The sequence below is a fragment of the Chlorocebus sabaeus genome, chromosome 7, assembly GCF_047675955.1.
Source record: "Chlorocebus sabaeus isolate Y175 chromosome 7, mChlSab1.0.hap1, whole genome shotgun sequence".
In the NCBI taxonomy this organism is placed as follows: Eukaryota; Metazoa; Chordata; class Mammalia; order Primates; family Cercopithecidae; genus Chlorocebus; species Chlorocebus sabaeus.
In genome coordinates this window covers 98,267,303-98,282,000 of record NC_132910.1, presented here as the reverse complement: position 1 = coordinate 98,282,000, position 14,698 = coordinate 98,267,303, and the positions used below count along the sequence as shown (strand labels likewise).

At 37.5% G+C, this 14,698-nt stretch overlaps 1 protein-coding gene and 1 pseudogene across 2 annotated transcripts in view; both read right to left on the bottom strand.

Annotated features, from left to right (window-relative positions):
• Positions 1-14,698, bottom strand: part of EDNRA (endothelin receptor type A) — a 69,179-nt gene that overhangs the window by 38,205 nt on the left and 16,276 nt on the right. The gene's annotated exons all lie outside the window — the stretch shown is intronic.
• On the bottom strand, positions 3,773-6,236 carry LOC103236349 (general transcription factor IIF subunit 2 pseudogene; annotated as a pseudogene).

The window sequence follows — 14,698 nt, the reverse complement described above, 5'->3', positions numbered from 1 at the left end:
TGCAGCATGAGCAAAGTAATACCGTATGTGTGTTTCGGGAAAAAAAGAATAAAGTAGAATAAAGTTGATGCTCTCACTGACTTATTAGTAAATATAGTTGAGGTGATTTTAATATTTAATAACAGAAATTCATTAGAAATAAAACTTCACAATTACTCATAGTTGAGGCATAAAGCAAAACAGAAAGACAAAGTCAGGATGGCTGGGTTACTAATCATATTATGAAACCCCAGATAAGAGTGCCATACATTTTAATAATTCACTCACTGAAGTTTTAGAAGCCAGGCTGTCTTCCAGGGAAATGCAATTTGTGGTGTCGAGAGTATTAAAACCACAAAAGTTCTATTGAATGCAGAGATGGAAGGATGGAACATACAGAAAGAGAAGTTAGAAATGCTGGTTTCTAGTCTAGGTCTGTCAAAAATCTTGAAGATTTAGCTTCCTCCTCTGCCAAAGAAGAAATGTTAGGCTAGAACTAGATACTCTGAATTCTCTGCCAGCTCTGAAATTGTATGATTATTTTCATGTCAGAACTCTAGTCTGTAACTAGTTTATCTGAAACTGTTATTAACTCCATTTATCCCTAAATTAATCTGTACCCTTCCCTGTACTGTATATGATTAATTTTACTTTCTCAATTTCTTTTCATTCTTCCCATGAAAGAGTGTTTTAGTCCCTTTTTTTTTTTTCTAACTAAAAAGATTAAGGATGTCAGAACTTGGGGAATCCCAGATTGAAGCCTTGAGACTATTTATTTACCTTGACTATATGAACAATATTTCATTAATCTCAAATGAAAAGTCAAAATCTATAGTAAATTTGCCCAGTGAGCTGTAAGCATCATATTGTATACACAATTTGAATTATATATAAAATGTAGAAAAAATATCAGTTAAGTGGTGATTTTAAACTTCCAACCAGGGGTCTGTTATAAACAATAATGTAAAATTAAAGCTTTTTGAAAAAGTTGTAAAAATTAGTTTGATGTTACTTTACATCTTATGGTCATTTGGAAATGAGTTAACATTAGGTTGTACTAGTCTAGAATGATAGATTTTTACCTTTGGAAATGAGTTAACATTAGGTTGTACTAGTCTAGAATGATAGATTTTTACCTAGTTTTACTTCTAGCCTTGAGCTTTGAGATATATTGTATCTCCACTATAAGCATTTTGTTTATTTTTAGTAGAACAAAAAATACACAAATTTGAGGTCTAATACAATCAGCCTACAGTGACACTGGGTTCCTTTCCTAGACACCTGCATACCCAGAGAGCCTTCTTTTGCCATTTTCTTGAGACTAGGACCAGTGTTCTATTTCCTTTCCATCTCTCTCAAAGGACTAGATACATTGTTCCACATGCAGCAATTGCCTAAGAAATATTGACTGCCAAGAAAACCAGCCATTTAAGTAAATTTTGTAAAGACAAATCTGGTCAACACTGTTCATCTTAGGTTTTAAAAATTATAGCATTTTACACTTGGATGGGAGCTTAGAGACCATCTAGATCAGCAGCACCTTTTTGGTGCCAGGGACCCGTTTTGTGAAAGACAATTTTTACACGGACCTCGTGGGGGGGCAGGATGGTTTTGGGATGATTCAAGCATATTACATTTATTGTGCACTTTATTTCTATTATGATTCCATTGGAATATATAATAAAATAATTATACACCTCGCCATAATGTAAAATCAGTGGAAGCCCTCAGCTTGTTTTCATGCAACTAGATGGTCCCATCTAGGGTTAATGGGAGACAGTGACAGATCATTAGGAGTTAGATTCTCACAAGGAATGCACAATCTAGATCCCTTGGGTGTGCAGTTCACAATAGGGTTCGTACTCCTATAAGAATCTGACGCTGCTGCTGATCTGGCAGGAGGCAAAGCTCAGGAGGTAATGTGAGTGATGGGGAGCAGTTGTAAATACAGAAGAAGTTTCACTTGCTTGCCTGCCACTCACCTCCTGCTGTGTGGCCGGTTCCTAACAGGCCATGAACTGGTACTAGTCCGTAGCCTTGGGGGTTGGGGACCTCTGATCTAGATCCCTGGTTCTCTCAGTGTTGTCTGTAGACCACTGGGGAACCCTGGGAACCTTCCGTGAGGTCTGCAAAATCAAGATAACACTCAGAGATTATTGCCTTTTTTCACTGGTTGACATTTGCACTGTTAGTACAAAAGCAATGGTGGGTAAACTGCTGGTGCCTTCACATGAATCATGACAGTGGCACTAAACTACCTAAAGGTCATTGTACTCTTCACCATCACACATTTGCAGGAAGAAAGCTGATGGTGCAAAATAAATAGAACTTGAACAAAGTCATAGGATACAAGATCAATATGCAGGAAACAACTGCATTTCTGCATACTAGCCATGAAAAATCTAAACAAATTAAAAAAACAATTGCATTCAAAACTGTACCAAAAAAGAATAAAATAGTTGAGAATACATTTAACAAAAGAAGAATTAAGATTATTAAGATGCCAATTCTCCCCACATTCACCTAAAGGGTCAATGCAATTCCTATCTAAATCCAAGGAAACTAAAAAATTCATCTTAAAATTTATATAAAAATATAAGGGATCTAGAACAGCCAAAACAATTTTGACAAAAAGCAGAGTAGGATAACTTACAGTACTTGTTTAAAAACTTACTATTTATAATCCTTTATAAAGTATAAAAAAAAGTTCTTTAAATTAAAAAAAAAACTTACTATTAATATAAAGCTCCAGTAATTAAGACAGGATGGTACTGGCAAAACAATAGAACACAGGTCACTGGAGCAGAAAGAAAATCCAGATGCAAGCCCTTATATTTATTGCCAATTGAGTTTTAATAAAGGTCCAAGGCAATTCAATGAGGATAGTCTTCAAAAAATAGTGTTGAAAAACTGAGTATCCATATGCAAAAAAATCAGCTTAGATGCCTGCCTCATATCATACACAAAAATTTAACCAGAAAAGATTGCAGACCTGAATGTAAGAGCTAAGCCTCTAAAACTGTTAGAAGAAAACAGAGGAGAAATTCTCTGTGATCTTGGGTTAGGCAAAGATTTCATAGATAGGACACTAGGGCATGGTCCATAGATGAAAAATTTGATAAACTGGATTTGATCAAAATAAGAATTTTTGCTCTTCAGGCTGGGTGTGGTGGCTCACGCCTGTAATCCCAGTGCTTTGGGAGGCCGAGGTGGGTGGATTGCCTGAGGTCAGGGGTTCGAGACCAGCCTGGCCAACATGGTGAAACCCTGTCTCTACTAAAAATACAAAAATTAGCCGGGTATGGTGGTGCATGCCTGTAATCCCAGCTACTCTGGAGGATGAGGCACAAGAATCGCTTGAACCCAGGAGGCGGAGGTTGCAGTGAGTGGAGATTGCCCCACTGCACTTCAGCCTGGGTGACAGAGTGAGACTCCGTCTCAAATAAATAATAAAATAAATAATTTTTGCTCTTCAAAAGACATGAAGAAAACAAAAACAAATCCACTAACTGGGAAAAATATTTGCAAATCATACATCTGATGAAGGACTTCTGTCTAGAATCTATAAAGAACTACAACTAAAATAAAATAAATACAAATAACTTAATTAAAAATGTGCAAAGGATTTAAATAAACATTTTGCCAAAGTAGATATATAAGTAGGTAAGGACATAGAAAATGCTCAACATCCTTAGCCACTAGGGAAATGCTAGTTAAAACCACCATGGCATACTACTATACACTATTAAAAAGACTGTAATGAAAAAGACTGACAATATTAAGTGTTGGGGTGAGGATGTGAAGAAATTAAAATCCTCATATAAAGCTGGTGGGAATATGAAATGGCACAATTTTTTTTGATGGTGATATAATCTACCACTATTATTTTATTTCCCCAGTTTCACATATACTAATTTGTGTGCATTTAGCTCTGTGCAATTGAGTAACATGTGTAGGTTTGTGTATTTATCACCAGTCAAGATACAGAACAGGTTTATCACCACAAGGATCCCTTTTGATGTCCTCTTCTACCCATATTTCCCTTCTCTCCCCTTCCCATTCCTAACCCCTAGCAACCATTAATCTGTTATCCATCTCTACAACTCTATCATTTCAAGAATGTTATATAAATGGAGTAATAATAGTATGCAATCTTTTGAGATTTGTTTTTTTCACTCAGCACGGTTCTCTGGAGATTCACCCAGATGGTTGTGTGTATCAATGACTTGTTTCCTTTCATTGCTGAGTAGTAGTCTCTGGTATGGATGTACCATGGTTGGTTTGACCACTCACATTGAAGAACATCTGAGTGGTCTCCGGGGTTTGGCTATTACAGGTGAAACTACTGTGAGAGTTAATGTACAGGGTTTTTAAAATTTTTTTCCTCAAAATAAGGAACTTTGGCTTTTTATTCCTTTTAAGAGTTTCTGTAGTTGACTGTTTTTTTCTTGCTATACTATTCTGTCTGATTCTGTACTACCTCAGCCCCTCAGAGATACAGCAAGGGCAGAGAGTCCTCATTTAAAAACCGTTTCCTAATTTTACATGCTAAAAGCTAATATTTAAGAGAAATCCTCTTCATCCTCCAACCCTTATTCCCATTGTGAATAACCTGGTTTAATACAAGTTAAGTCTATAAATAAATTTGTTCTTTCTCCTCAAAAAACACTGAAGAAACTTTACAATAGTTACAGGTTTAGAAAATTTACCAAGAGAAAGGAAAGTATTGCCACTTAGCCCCTATTAACGTACAGTGTTCAAGCCTTCCAGTATCAACGCGTTTTGCACCAACATGCTGGCCAGGAGCCATCTTAATCACTCATTTCTTCTCCTTGGTGATGTCTGTACTCTGGCTTCAGCTCCCACGTGTTTTTGTGGATCTCTTTTACATTCTGAACACCAATTTCTTCTAAGAGTTCCCTCAGGTATACCACAGGTTGTTTTGTGACGTCCTCTAAGTACTTAAGATGATAACATTGTTGTTTCTAAAGGCTGAAAATAGTATGTCTGAAACGTGTTGTTTATTAGCTGGAGCTTGTTTTCCATCTGCTTTCTCTTTCCTTTCATATTCAGTATCGTACTGACGATTAGCAACAGGTTCGAAACTGGCTGTTACAACTTTGTCCAGTTGTTGTGATAGCCTTACAGATTTGGAAGATTCTTCTGTTTGCAACCTTTTTAATCTCATGTACTTTTCACTGGCAGTCTGTTGGCATTCAGCTCTTTTTACCACTATTCCTTCTAAAGACAGCTTATCTGATGAGCTCTCAGTAAATATTGTTCATATATGTCCTCCAACACTTTGCAAGACAAATGGATGTTCTTTATGAGCACTGACTGAAGCTGCTTTTCCGCCAATGTCATGAATATTTGCAAGATCTTCATTCAAAGTAAATGACACCTCAGCCCTTCCTTGAGTCTTGGCAATCCACAGTTTCCCAAGTTCACCTCTTTCAGGGACTTTAGCTCATTGCTGTGCCAAATATTCAGGAAGCTGCCAGGATACTGGGACCCCAGGGAAAGAGCAACGTACGGGTTTTTGCATGAATGTAATTTTCACTTCTCTGGGATACGTGCTCAAGAGTGCAACTCCTAGGTCCTATGGAAATTGCATATTTAGTTTTATAAGAAACTGCTGGCCAGGCAGGGTGGCTCACGCCTGTAATCACAGCACTATCGGAGGCCGAGGTGGGTGGATCGCCTAAGGTCAGGGGTTCGAGACCAGCCTAACCAACATGGTGAAACCCCGTCTGGTGGTGCACACCTGCAATCCTAGTTACTCAGGAGGCTGAGGCAGGAGAGACTCGCTTGAACCTGGGAGGCGGAGGTTGCAGTAGCTTAGATTGTGCCATTGCACTCCAGCCTGGGCAACAAGAGTGAAACTCCGTCTCAAAAGAAAAAAAAAAGAAAAAAGAAACAGCCAAACTCTCTTTTAGAGTGGCTCTACATTCCGTTTCTACCAGCAGTTTCTCTTCATCCTTGACAGAATTAGGTGTTGTCTCTCTCTCTCTTTTTTTTTGTTTAAACATTTTAGCCATTCAGATAGGGTTTAGTGATATCTCACTGTGGTTTGACTTGCATTTCCCTAGTGGCTAATGATATTGAACATCTTTCCATGTGCCTATCTGTCATCTGCATATACCCTTCAGTAAAATTTCTGTCTCTGTCTTTTGTCCATTTTCTATTTGGATTATTGATTTTTTTTACCATTGAGTTTTGAGAATTCTCTATATATTCTAGATATGAATCCTTTTTTTTTTTTTTTTTTTTTTTTGAGATAGGGTCTCACTTTGTTGCCCAGGCTGGTATGCAGTGGTGCAATCTTGGCTCACTGCAACTTCTGCCTCCCAGGTTTAAGTGATTCTATAGCCTCAGCCTGCAGAGTAGCTGGGACCACAGGTGCATGTCACCATGCCTAGCTAATTTTTGTATTTTTTTTTTTTTTGTAGAGATGGAGTTTTGCCATGTTGCCCAGGCTGGTCCTTAACTCCTGAGCTGAAAGTGATCTGCCTGCCTTGGCCTCCCAAAGTGCTGGGATTACAGGCGTGAACCACTGCACCCGGCTGTTGTCTTTTCATCCTCTTAACAGGGTCTTTTGCAGAGTAAAAGTTTTTAATTTTAATAAAAAATTAAAATTTTTTATTAAATTTTAATGCCCAGCATTTTTTTTTTCTTTTATGGATCATGATTCATGAGTTTCCCTTAAGATATCCCTGTTGAAGCAGCAGAGAAATTATAAATTTTGAATATATCTTGAGCTTAGGTACATGTCTTTTTAATATTCCATGTGACAAAAGATTGGTGATGATATTAATGAATGTAGTTTTTTGATATTATATAATTAAATAAGGCAACATTGAGAAGATCCTTGTAATTGTAAACTAGTAATTCTAATGGCCAATGTCTGATGTTACAAAACCATGCATATGTAAAACATCTATACAAAGTACAAGAGAGACAACATATTTTAATGTAAGAGTGTCTGAAAAGTTCATTAATATGGTTTCAGATTCCACATTGCAACTAATCTTTACAAAACTGCCAATGGGAGAGTTTTGATGTAGTATCAAAGAATATTTGCAATTATCTGAAAAGACGATTAACATTCTCATCCTTTTTTAAACTACATTTTTTTTGTGAGGCTAGAGTTTTTAAATACGCTTCAACCAAAACAACATAGTACAACAGATTGAATGCAGAAGCTGATATGAGTTTTAGCTGTCTTCTATTAAGCCAGACATTAAATAAAGAGATTTGTAAAAATGTAAAACAATGCCATTTTTCGCACTAATAATTTTTTTGTTTTGGAAAATATAACTTTTTTCATAAAAATATATCATTTATGTTAACATTTAATGGGGTTCATGAAAATTAATAAATATTTTTTATAAAATGATTAGTTTTAACTTGTAACATCATAAATATCAATCAATATAACATACGTGAAGAAAAATTTGGTGTCCTCAATGATTTTTAAGAGTATAAAAGGGTGTTGAGAACAAAAATTTAGAGAAACACTGATCTAGATTAATACTTTGTTTTGAAAATGAAACTCTGAAGGTCACACATAGCTAGTCAGAAGCATCTTCATAATATTTTAAATATTTAATTTTCTTTGCTGGTATAGCAAAACAATTACAATCTGTATTTCTCTTCCTTTCAAAATTGTGGTAATCACTTTTTTGAAAGAGGTGGTTGCAATTTCTAACCTACTGTAACTTTTAACATAATGATTTGTATCTACAATGAACAATATGGTGGCAGGCATCAGTATGGTTCAATACAGAGGCAGCTGAGCATTTGTTTCCAGGAATGCAGAGACATTCTACACATGGGAACTAAAGGACCTTTTCCTGCTATTTCCTGCTTCCTGTTGCCTGCTTGTCCTGGGAGCTCCACCTAGATGCTGGAAGGTCAGTAGATTGAGATTCTTGTCACTTAGCTCGGTCAGAACAAGACTTGCAACCAAGGTATTCATCTAGTTGATTAGATTATGTATTACCTACATTAATTTAGAATTGGCTTTCTATTAATTTCAGCTAAAAAGAAGTGTATGTGTAGGATGAATTCAACAAAATGAAGCCTCTTATCTATAAACATACTGTACAAAATAAATTTTAAAACATATCTGAAAAAATATAATGGTGTTTTACAATTCTCCCAAATTTTAAAATTACATTTCTCTTTTTTATCAAAACTAAAGCTCTCAAAACAAACTCAAGGCTGAACAAAAGAAAATGTAAAAAGATTATTTTATTTACTGGAAAGTCATTGTTTTCTTCAAAACACTAAACCTATGAATTTAGGTAGAAAATTTAAATGTCAATTTCAGGCTGAATTCACACTACATGAAGTTATAAACTAGATAAATGAAAAAAAGCAGTCATACCAGTCCTTAAAATATAAAGTATTTCAGCAATTAGGCCAAATACTTATTTTTGAAGAGATACCTCCCATTCTATCATCCTAGATTATTTCCAAAAAAGCTACAGACATGTTATCAGATGACATTAATGCTCAGTTGTCACGGTAAAGTTGTCATTCAGAACGTCTGTCTCAGTCCTCAACTACTGCCTGAACAGTGGAAAGTTCTGAGGTAAAGCTTGGATATTGGCTTCTGGGTGTTTCATTCTGATCTGTGTCAAAAAATGGGAGTCAAAACTGGATGGAACTTAGCTACTACAATTCATAAATTAGTTTTCAAAACTGTTATATTTGGAAAAAGTACAATTCTTCAGCCTCAACGCACAGGCTTATCTTGGTTTCAACCTGAAATATCAAAAAGCTGTTCAAGTTGGAGATGAAAATAATTTGGTTCCATGATGAGTACTTTTTTGTTATGTAAATGACTGGGAAAAATGGACACAAACACACTTTACAGATCCTTTTTCTAAATATCAGTACTCTAATAATTAGAGTTTATATATTTGACAATTTTCAGGTATATGAATTCTGAAATAATTTAGTGTATAGAATCCACTGACAATCAGTGACTGCTTCAGAGTAGAAAAAATATCTAATTTTCTATGATACTTTCTTGAATTAGTATCCTCTTCATTATGGGTAAAAATGTATACTTTTGCAAAAGTAAACGACACATAAAATTATCATTGGGCATTTGATTCAGTGACCCAATACATTTTCCAAAATTAGTTTCCTATTTTTTCACCATTTTTTATGAGCAATCAGTATATAGGAGCAAAAAAAGACTTCCTCCCTGACATTTTCTATTTCAGATAATCCAAAGGAAAGATAAATAACTAAACTAAAAATATGGTTAGGCAATGGGGAAATAGGGACTCCTACATTGCTAATGGGAGTGCAAGACAGCACAGTTATTATGGGGCATAATTTGGCAATTTATATCAAAGTAATACAGATACTTGACCTATGGCACAAGAATCCTATGTGTGGGAATCTGTCATATAGCTGTACCCACAGATATAAACATGACATGCACATGGTTACAATTGTACCATAGTCTGCAAAAACAAAAGACTGGAACAATGGATTATATAACCTATGGCACTCTCCCACAATGGGATACTATGAAACTATTTTAAAAAAGAGGCAGCTTTTCATATATTGATATTCAGAGATCTCCAGGATATACTGTCAATTGAAAAAAGCAACGTACAGAACATTGTATAATAAACAGGGGAGAGAATATAAATATAAATATATATTTGGATTTTCTTGTATCTGCATGAAGAAACACTAGAAAGATACAGAAGAATCTTTTAAAGGTGATATGCTATAGAGGGTGAGAGTGGGAAAATTTGGTGATCAGGACTGGTCTAAGAGGAAGACTTCTCAATGTATACCTTTTTCTATTTTCTTGATTTTTGATCTATTCGAATATATTCCCTATTCAAAACATGAAAAATTAGGATTTTCCCTAATTTATACAAAGGCATAAATGTGTGAGAGCGTACCTGGTACTAGTGTGGAAACTGCCCCTGCACAGGCATATTTTTAGCAGAGAAGAGGTAGTCTGAACAGAATATGGCATGTACAAAGGATCACAACCTAAAAAGTAATTGAAGGACAAATATTGAGCCCTACCTAAGGCACTTACTTTTCTCCACTCATTCATTTATCCAAAATTTCTGGTTAAGAAAAATATACTTCATTAGACATCTTCTGTTCTAATACCAGCTTTTTTCTTCTGGGCCATTTCCACAAATAAACTAAATGTTTATCACTTCGTGAGGGTTCATTGGAGCTACTGCAAACAAGTAAAGAATTTCAAAACCACAAGAGAGATGGGCTTTGGTGTAGATGCTGAGAGGCTCTTACACCAGCCTGCTTGGAGGGCCAATCCGAATGAGTGCCTCTGCAAAAATCATGAATAAGTCAATGCTATGGTTCCTCAAGCTGCTTTCACATAGTTGGAATTACGGATGTTGACTCCTCACATTTTGAGAGTATATGCTTCCTCCCTTTCTTCCTCAAATATATGAAATGTCACCTGGGTGCTGGCAGAATGACATGGTTGAGTCCTAAGGATGGGTCTCCACTACCCAACTCTGCTTTTTTTCCTCCATCCCCTGTAGCTCCCGTGTCCTTTCCTCCCAACATTTTTTTTTTCCTTCCAAGCTGGAGCGCAGTGGGACCAATCAATGGTTCAGAAGCTTCGACCTGGGTTCAAGTGATTCCCCGACCTCAGCCTCCCAGTAGCTGGGACTGCAGGCACATGCCACTATACTCAGCCAATTTTTTTTTTGTAGCAATGGGGTTTCATCATGTTACTCTGGCTAGTCTCGAACTTCTGGGCTCAAATGAGCCTCTGGCCTTGGCCTCCCAATGTGCTGGGATTACAGGCGTGAATCACCTCGCCTGACCGCCAACAGTTTGGAAAAATCTAATGTAAACAGAGAACATCTGTGTCACCAAAAATAACATGTATGCATACATACATACACCTAGTGATAAAAAAATGGGACATGAGATATTTCTTTTCTTATCCCCCACTTTCCCCTTTGTCTAAGACATGACCTTTCTGTCCATTATTAAATAAATAGTCCCTGATTTTTACAGCATAGAGGTAAGAAAATTCATGTTTTTAGTTATGATCATGTAATTCAATTGGTCCACCCAAAGAAATATAAAGTGTTGTGATTTTCTGATTAAGTAACTTCAAGTATGTACAGCTTTATCTTTAAGACTTTTAAAGGCTGGGCGTGGTGGCTCACACTTGTAATCCCAGCACTTTGGGAGGCTGAGGCGGGCAGACCACCTGAGATCAGGAGTTTGAAACCAGTCTGAGCAACATGGTGAAACCCTGTCTCTACTAAAAATACAAAAATTAGCTGGGCATGGTGATGGGCACCTGTAATCCCAGCTACTTGGGAGGCTGAGGCAGGAGAATCACTTGAACCCGGGAGGCAGAGGTTGAGTGAGCCGAGATTGCATCACTGTGCACTCCAGCCTGGGTGACAGAGTAAGACTCCATCTCAAAAAAAAAAAAAAAAAAAAAAAAAAAAGACTTAGAGAGTGACTCTATTTTCATATGAAATTTCTCTAAAATAAATGAAAAATCTTCATCATCTCCTTTTCCTTTTTCTTTTACTTAACTGAAACATAAATGGCTACCCAAAAATCTAGCCACCTGGCTTAGTGCTGCTTTTAATTACCCAAAGGACAATGTATTGAATATTTCTAAGTGTGTGACAAAGAGTTTAAAAAGTGTTTAATTTTGATTAGAAAACACGTGAATTGTGGTTGCCAAGACCTCTCATGAGACCAAAGTTCTGATGTTTACTAACATAAATCGAGACGACAAAGAGACAATAGACCTTGGTTGTTGTAACTGATGTTGGCTGTCAGCTTAGGAATAAGCCTACTTTGTGTCATTATGCCTAGTGGGATGCCATGAAATGGTCCCTTCATTATTTATTTTTTTCAAACAAAAATAATGACTGGAGGCTGGGCGTGGTGGTTCACGCCTATAATGCCAGCACTTTGTGAGGCTGAGGTGGGAGGATCACTTGAGTCCAAAAATTTGAGATCAGCCTGGACAACACAGTGAGACCCCAACTTTACAAAAAATTCAAAAAATCAGTTGGGCGTGGTGGCATGTGCCTGTAGTCCCAGCCACTTGGGAGGCTTAGGTGGGAGGATTGCTTGGGCTCAGGAGCTTGAGGCAGCAGGGAGCAGTGGTTATGCCGCTGAACTCCAGCCTGGGTGGTAGAGTGAGGCCCTTTCTCAAAAAAAGAAGAAAAAGAAAAAGAATGATGTGAGAGGTCAAGTGATTTATTCAAGATCAGTGACAAACCATTTTAAAAAATAAAACATATTTTAATTTCTTGAGATTATGGCCATTTACTTCTTGGGGTTAAGGCATGAGGCACTTAAAAATATCAAAGGTTATGAAGTGTCTGGGTGCAGTGGCTCATGCCTGCAATCCCAGTGTTTTGGGAGGTTGAGGTAAGAGAATTCCTTGAGTTTAGGAGTTCAAGATCAGCCTGGGAAACATAGTGAAATCCTGCCTCTATTGAAAAGAGAAAAAGGTTATGAAGCCTTATTCACATTTCTGAAGTTCAGATCTTGAGCTTTGACTGCCTGTGGGTCCAAGTGGAGGCAGATAAGAGGCAGGGATGAAAGGCAGGGATGAAAGGCAGGGGCAGGACAGTTGGTGAGATGCCACCAGGGTTGACAAACTTTTTCCATAAATGGCCAGATAGCAAATATTTTAGGCTTTCTGGGCCATATGATGTCTGTTGAAACTACTCTCAAAAGCTGCCATAGAAAATACATAAGCAGGCTGGGTGCGGTGGCTCAAGCCTGTAATCCCAGCACTTTGGGAGGCCGAGACGGGCGGATCACGAGGTCAGGAGATCGAGACCATCCTGGCTAACCTGGTGAAACCCCGTCTCTACTAAAAAATACAAAAACTAGCCGGGCGAGGTGGCGGGCGCCTGTAGTCCCAGCTACTCGGGAGGCTGAGGCAGGAGAAAGGCGTAAACCCGGGAGGCGGAGCTTGCAGTGAGCTGAGATCCGGCCACTGCACTCCAGCCTGGGAGACAGAGCGAGACTCCGTCTCAAAAAAACAAAACAAAACAAAACATAAGCAATAGGTATGGCTGTGTTCCAATAAAACTTCATTTACAAAAACAGGCGGTGGGCCAGATTTGGCTCACTGGCTGTAGTTTGCCGGGCCCTGGGTGAGCGAATCAAGCAGGAGAAAGCAGCAGTGCTTGAAACTGGGCTCTGGAATATCACCTTAGTGCATACCACTCCCTCTGGGTTGACTTCCTTTATGATGGTACAGGAGCTGGAGATGATTCTGAAGTCACTGCATACAATTAATGAAAATATTACTGTGAAGCTATTTCCCCAGAACAAAAAGCAGGAAAAGTGTCAATGACTCACTTACATTTAAACTCTTATTCATAAGATTGCAAAAATCTAGTGCTCAGACATTTCACAGAGTTCTGAATGACTTCCTGGGAGTATTTACATTGTAAGATGGTTCCATTTCATATGTGGTCAGTGGGTTTTCATAAATAAAATTTCTTTTTGGGATGTTGCAAATGCAAATTTTGCTGATGATATTAAGATAAATTTTTCTTTTAGGCCTGTCTTCATGTATTCCAATTGGGTAAATTTCTATGACAACCATCCCTACCCTGGCAATCTTATATTAAGATGACAATCTTTGTACTTTCAATGAACATTTTTAAAGGTATTTCACATTAAAAATAGTATCTTTGTTCTTTGGTTTCAAAAAGTCCAAGAGAGGCCGGGCGCGGTGGCTCACGCCTGTAATCCCAGCACTTTGGGAGGCCAAGGCAGGTGGATCACAAGTTCAGGAGATTGAGACCATCCTGGCTAACACAATGAAACCCTGTCTCTACTAAAAACACAAAAAATTAGCTGAGCATGGTGGCGGGCGCCTGTAGTCCCAGCCACTCGGGAGGCTGAGGCAGGAGAATGGTGTGAACCCGGGAGGTGGAGCTTGCAGTGAGGCGAGATAGCGCCACTGCACTCCAGCCTGGGCGACAGAGCAAGACTCTGTCTCAAAAAAAAAAAAAGTCCAAGAGAATACTTGAGTATAAAACTTGGGTATAAAAACTCTGCTGGTATCCAGGCTAACTTTATTGACTATTTGCTTGTATCCTCAAATAGAATGTGAGCAACTGGAAGCCTAGATTCCTGTGTGTTTTCTACAGGTGCTTAGTCAATGTGTGAGTTGATCTGGGAATTATCCATTATGAAGGCAGATAATAGATTTTCTTGAAAGACAAATAATTATCATGGACCAAGTTCATATACAGGCCACACAGGTCTTAAAGCTTTTAGAATTAGAAAAGAATTCTGGGCCAGGCATGGTGGCTCATGCTTGTAATCCCAGCAATTTGGGAGGCTGAGATGAGAGGATTACTTGAAGCCAGGAGTTTGAAACCAGCCTGGGCAACAAAGCAAGAAGCTATCTCTAAACAAACAAACAAACAACAACAACAAAAAGAAGAATTCTATTGTCTAGTTCTTAATTCTGTACCTTACCCTCGTGTAATTCTCCAACATTACTGAATAGTAAAATATAAAAGGGTTGTGATCAAGAAAAATTATATGAGAAGTATATATTTAGATATATTTAGTATGTAGCTATATATGTTGATACATAAATATTACAGATATCATTACATACACAGCTATAGGTTTTTATATCTATATACTTACATAGATATTCAACATATATATGCACCAAAAAGAT